The following is a 6,449-nucleotide window of genomic DNA, read 5'->3' as shown; positions in this document are numbered from 1 at the left end:
CAAGGGCACGTGATTAATCTTAAAATGTTAGACACCTGGATTGAGTACGTTGCAGTTTCTGTGCCCGCTGAAGACATAAATGCATGGTCCGTGGGGTGGATTTATGAGACGGTACCATCTGGGATTCACATTCTGTCCATTAGGTCGAGCTAAGTGTGGTCAGGAATGCAAGAAGAGCTGTGCTGAAACGGGGGAGCAGATAAGCAGTTAAGACGCCTTAAGTGAACCCAGCTGGACAAGCAGGCCTGTCAGTAGCAGCGCCACACCAGGCAACCCTGCTGAGCCAACTTCAGACTCAACCCTCAGATGTTCGAAAAGCAAAATACCAGTCCTTTGCTGTTTCATCTCACTGGCTTTCTGTGCACGCTTACGTGACAAGAAAACCGGAAGAGAGATCACCCAGACACTCTTGAGACGGCAAAGAAGGGTAAGTCTGACCTTGAACTTGAACTTGACTCACTCTAGGATTTTGTGGAAAGATTTTTTTTCACAACAGCTATGAATCTCAGAGGATCATTGAGACTTAGTTCAGTTCTGAATATCGCCAATGAAAGGGTGAGGAGGAAAGTCCCTGGATTCTGTTTATAGAGAGATAACCCTGAAGTCAGGTAAAACAACAACAACAACAACAACTGGGTATTAAAATAGTGTTAGAAGAGAAAGATAGCTTTCTAATGGGACCAGGAATAGCAGAGACACTTCTGATACGAAACCTTTGTCACTTTAATGTCAAAGAAACATGAGGAAAGGGAACCCTCGTGCCCTGCTGGTGGGAATGTAAATTGGCACAGCCACTATAGAGAACTGTATGGTTGCTGTTGAGTCGCTCAGTCGTGTCCAACTCTTGGTGACCCCATGGACTGCAGCACGCCAGGCTTCCCTGTCCTTCACCGTCTCCAGAGTTTATTCAAATTCACGTCCATTGAGTTGGTGATGCTATCTAACCATCTCATCCTCTGCCACCCCCTTCTCCTTTTGCCGTCAATCTTTCCCAACATCAGGGTCTTTTCTAATGAGTTGGCTTTTCACATCAGGTGGCCTAAGTATTAGAGCTTCAGCTTCAGCATCAGTCCTTCCATTGAATATTCAGGGTTGATTTCCTTTAAGATGAAAGTACCTAAAAAAAACTAAAAATAGAACTACCATATGATCCAGCAATCCTACTCCTGGGTATTTTTCCATAGAAAACAAAAACACGAAATTTGAAAAGATGTATGTACTCCCATGTTTGTGTGCATGTAGTCACTCAGTAGTGTCCGACTCTTTGCAATCCCATGGACTGTAGCCCACCAGGCTCCTCTGTCCATGGGGATTCTCCAGGCAAGAATACTGGAGTGGGTTGCCATTTCCTCCTTCAGGGGATCTTCCCACCCAAGGGATCGGACCCAGGGCTCCTGCATTGCAGGCGGATTCTTTACTGTCTGAGAAACCAGGGACGCCCACCCCCATGTTTATTGCAGTGTTATTTAAAATCACCAAGATATGGAAACAACCTAAGTGCCCGTCAATAGAGCAATGGATAAAGAAAACGGTATGTATGTAAATACAATGGAATACGACTCAGCCATAAAAAATATAATGAAATCTTGCCATTTGTGACAATAAGGATGGATCTAGAGGCTAGCAGGCTAAGTGAAATAAGTCAGACAGAGAAAGACAAACACCATATGATTTCACTTACATGTGGAATCTTAAAAAAAAGCCCACCAGATTTACAGAGAACAAACTGGTGGTTGCCTGAGACAGGGGCTAGGGATGGGTAAAATGAGGAAACAGAGTCAAAAGGTACACATGTCCAATTCTACAATAAGTATGTCCTGGGGCTATAATGTACAACATCCAAATTACTATAAATAGTAATAGAGTGCTGCATATTTGAAAGTTGCTAAGAGAGTAAATCTTAAAAGTTCTCATCGTAAGAAAAAAATTCTGAAACTTTGTATAGTGATGGATGTTAATCAGACTGATTGTGCTGGTTATTTCATAATATGTACGAATATTGAATCATTATGTTGTATAACTGAAACAATATCATGTTTTGTGTCATTTTACCTTCATTAAAAAAAAACACAAACTGAAGTACATCCAATGGTTGTATAAAAATGTAATCTGGAAAAAAAGAATGTAATCTCAGTAATCGTTTATACGCTTAAAACAGAGAGCAACCAAATGCATAAAAATTCAACCAGGGAAGAAACGGGTATTCCAGAGAATGTAGACCAGAATTGGTTTGATTTTGATCCCCAGCAAAACCTAAAAATTAGTGCTAACAGATGGTAAGTAAACACTGAGAAAAGGAACAAGTGAAAGATACAGCCAAACTAGCGTCAGTTATTTTAAAAGATTTTTTTTAAGATTAATTTAAAAAATAGAGAAGGCTGTGTCCTGTGTGCCATGATTTGCAATAGATGTGTAACAAAATCTCTCAGGGTCTCTTGGTCAGAGGAGACACATGGGTTCCATGCAGAGGTGATGGGATCCGCGGTTGATAGAACAAGCTGAGTGGACTGTTGGCCCTGCATGAGCCTAAAGAGGGTCCCCACTGTCTGGCCCTAGTCCTGCTCACTGAACTGTTTTTGCTAGCCTCCCAGTGGACACACGGAAGACCACGTATCGTGTTTTATGATTGATGCCACGTTATAAGGGACTGTTGGCACACTGGAGGGCTCCACCCAAGCGTCCATGCATGAGCTATGGGAGCTTTTGTGGGCTTCGATTTCCTTCTCTGAGTCTCAGCAACATGAGAATACCTCCTAGAGGCTTTGCGAGAATTAGACTGCACAGCAGAAGTTAAACACCCAGGAGAGAGATTCAGTAAATGTGGATTTCCGTCTACTCTTTAGAAAGGGCTGGGATTCAATATTATCTCGATAGCTGAGATTGATAGATTAAAAATCCAAAACAAAATATAATAGAATACACACCTTATCTTAAAATAGACAAAGGGTAGCCAAGGGAGAATGAACCTAATATCAACTTTGATTAAAAAAATAGAAACCCTGGGAATGTTTTAATTGCCTATGAGTTCATGGTAAAAGGGTAGTTTTTAGACTTCTTTTTAATGTGTATGATTCTGGAATTTTTTTTTTTTTTTTTTTTTTTTTTGCCATGCTACAGGGTTTGAGGGTATCCTAGTTCTCCGACCAGGGATCGAACCCCAGCCCACAGCAGTGGAAGCACACAGTCCTAACCACTGCACCACCAGGGAACTTCTAGAGGTAGCTTTTAAAAAGATACATAATCTGAAGAAACCTATAGTAGGGCTGGTGTGGTGTGGAATAGGGCTGATGGCTGGGTGTTGCAATTAGGCAAAATTTGCTCAATGAAAGAATGCGTTTCCTAAAAGAAAAGGCTGTTTGTGGATGAAATTAGTTTCCGCATAAGGTCGTGGCACCTCCATTAGCCTCTCTAGGAGGAGAGTACTCTTGTTTAAGGTCTTTCAAGGTCTCTCTCAGCAGCACCTGGGGTTCCTCATTCCTGGGCTTCTCTCTCGTGGGCTCTGGTCTGGGAGAGAAGTACACATGGCCTTTGCCTGAGTGCTGCCTAACACCCTAGGTCCTGTGCAAGGAAGCTCTTCTCATATTTGGACACTTGGTCTGGCAGCATCACCATGTAGCGTTATGAATCTGTTTCTCACCAAGATAAGGCAGTAATAAAATAAAAAGAGAGCAAGTCCCAGTTCTGGAAAGACTGAATGTCTCAATTTCTGCTTACCTTTGAGTCACGTGGAGGTGATAACAAGCACTCAGGTAAGGTCTGCACTGACCAAGGAATCATCGGTTCAAGATACTGTATATTTATTAAGTGATCAAACTGATCTCTTCTTTAAAAATACTTATTTATTTTATTTTTATTTGCTTGGCTCTGCTGAGTCTTAGCTGTGACATGGAGAATCTTTAGGGTTAGGGTTAATTTGCATCATGTGGGATCTAATTTCCCAACCAGGGATCGAACCTTAGTTCCCTGCTTTGGGAAATCAGAGTCTTAGCCACTGGACCACCAGAGAATTCCCTGATGATCTCTTAATAATGAAGAATTCTGTAATTCAAATTTGATCCTGTAGGTGACCCTTTTCTTGCTTCTCCATTAGCTGAAAGTATTGTAACAATTTACAACCTAGTCTCATAAACTCATATCAGGAAGGATCATTGAGTCTTTCCTGGAACTTAGTTATTTTTGAAAATTCATATTGACTCAGATAACATACTTTTCAAATTTTGTTGTTTACAGAAGCAAGTCATCACTGAATTATGTTTATAGTAAAAGTAGGCAAAAGGACAGTAACATACTAAAATAAAAGTAACACACCACATTGAGTCTGTACAGAAATATATTTGTTTCATATTTACAAATACAGGTACTCAAAATGGACTTTCTTTAAATAAGGTCTTTCTTCTCATCTGCAACTGTATTTAGTACATGCCAACATTATTAAAAACAAAGCCATTTTTTAGTTAGGGGAATAAAAATGCATCGCATCTGCTTTTTTTTTTTTTCCCCAAAAAAAAAAGAGGAAATATTTTCACCATTCTTAAAGTGATCAAAAACATCCAAGTGGACTTTTAGGGAGTTTTCCAAAAGCAAAAGAAAGGGGAAGTTAAATAGAAGAGAATCTGGTACCTGAATGAATTTTTTCCCAAAATATAAAAGATTAGTTTCGCAAAAATCAAAGCACAGTGTATCTCAGAATAGCTCCTGAACTATCTGGATAAGTATATCATTTGTTATACAATTTATGTTGTTATAAATGTGAATCTGGTGTTAAGGCATGAGAAGAATACAAGCTCTAATAATGAGTATATTATGATTTTCTAGGGTGACGTTATTATCAGTAATTTTGAATCTCAGCCCTTTGCTTGCTAAGCTTTACACTAAGCAGAGCTTCCAAATTAAGAATATATTTGAAACACTTTCTTAAATTGCCTTTAACATGAGACTCCTTGATTGAATCCAACCTGCTTTGTGCTGCCGACTCTCTTGCTTTCACTGGGTAGCAGCGCTGACCCTAGACAGTGGGTCAGGAAAGTAGAACGACACCCAAATATCCTCCCCGAATAGCTGACATACCTGTGGAGGCAGAGCTGTCTTGACTGCACTTCACCACGCTGGCATTTTTCTGTCCAAGTCTTCCCACCATGGGAAATTGTCTATGAACAAATCTGTCTTCCAGTCCACTGGGTTACCTTTTCCTCAACATTCTGTTTACCTGAGGTTCTTCCTTCCTCTCCCCAGAAATCTACTGCATTCAGTCTCTCTCCTCCTCCAGTTAGCTCTCTGATTGAAAACATGACTATCGAATTTAACATGACTTCTGGGTGCTGTTCAGAATAGTTCTAAGTGGCAAAATATCTCCCCCCAAAGAAGAGAGGATTATGGAGGTAAATGGTACCAAGAATGAATCTGGTGTGGATATACCTGTTACTAGCTGGACTGTGAAGAAAGCTGAGCACCAAAGAATTGATGCTTTTGAACTGTGGTGTTGGAGAAGACTCTTGAGAGTCCCTTGGACTGCAAGGAGATCCAACCAGTCCATCCTAAAGGAGATCAGTCCTGGGTGTTCATTGAAAGGACTGATGCTAAAGCTGAAATTCCAATACTTGAGCCACCTCATGCGAAGAGTTGACTCCTTGGAAAAGACCCTGATGCTGGGAGGGATTGGGGGCAGGAGGAGAAGGGAACAACAGAGGATGAGATGGCTGGATGGCATCACGGGCTCGATGGACGTGAGTTTGGGTGAACTCTGGGAGTTGGTGATGGACAGGGAGGCCTGACATGCTGCGATTCATGGGGTTGCAAAGAATCAGACACGACTGAGCAACTGAACTGAACTGAACTGATGAGGATAAATATATGAGAAGTATAATTGAGCTTGTAGCAGGGTCTACTGAAATTTAACTTTCTGTTTTTCTTTTCTTAAAAATTATTTTATTGAAGTATAGATAATTTATAGTATTGTGTTGGTTTCTGGTGTAGAGCAAATTGATTCAGTTATACATATATAAATTTATTCTTTTTCACATGCTTTTCCATTATGGCTTATCCCAGGATATTGAATACAGTTCCCTGTGCTATACAGTAGGACCTTATTTATTCATTCTATATATACAGAGTAGTTTGCATCTGCTAATCCGAAACTTCCAGTCCATTCTTCCCCCATCTACCCTGCCTTGGCAACCATAAGTCTGTTCTCTGTGTCTGTGAGTCTGTTTCTTGTTTGCGATAAGTTCATCTGTCATATTTTTAGTTTCCGCATATAAGCGATATCATGGTATTTGTCTCTCTCTGATTTACTTCCCTTGTTGTTGTTGTTTAGTTGCTAAGCTGTGTCTGACTCTTTGCGAACTCATGAACTGCAGCATGCCAGGCTTCCCTGACCTTCACTATCTCCCGGAGTTTGCTCAAACACATGTCCATTGAGTTGGTTAGTATGATAATTTCTAGGTCCATCC

The sequence above is a fragment of the Capra hircus genome, chromosome 27, assembly GCF_001704415.2.
Source record: "Capra hircus breed San Clemente chromosome 27, ASM170441v1, whole genome shotgun sequence".
NCBI lineage: Eukaryota > Metazoa > Chordata > Mammalia > Artiodactyla > Bovidae > Capra > Capra hircus.
Note: the sequence above shows the minus strand (reverse complement) of the source record.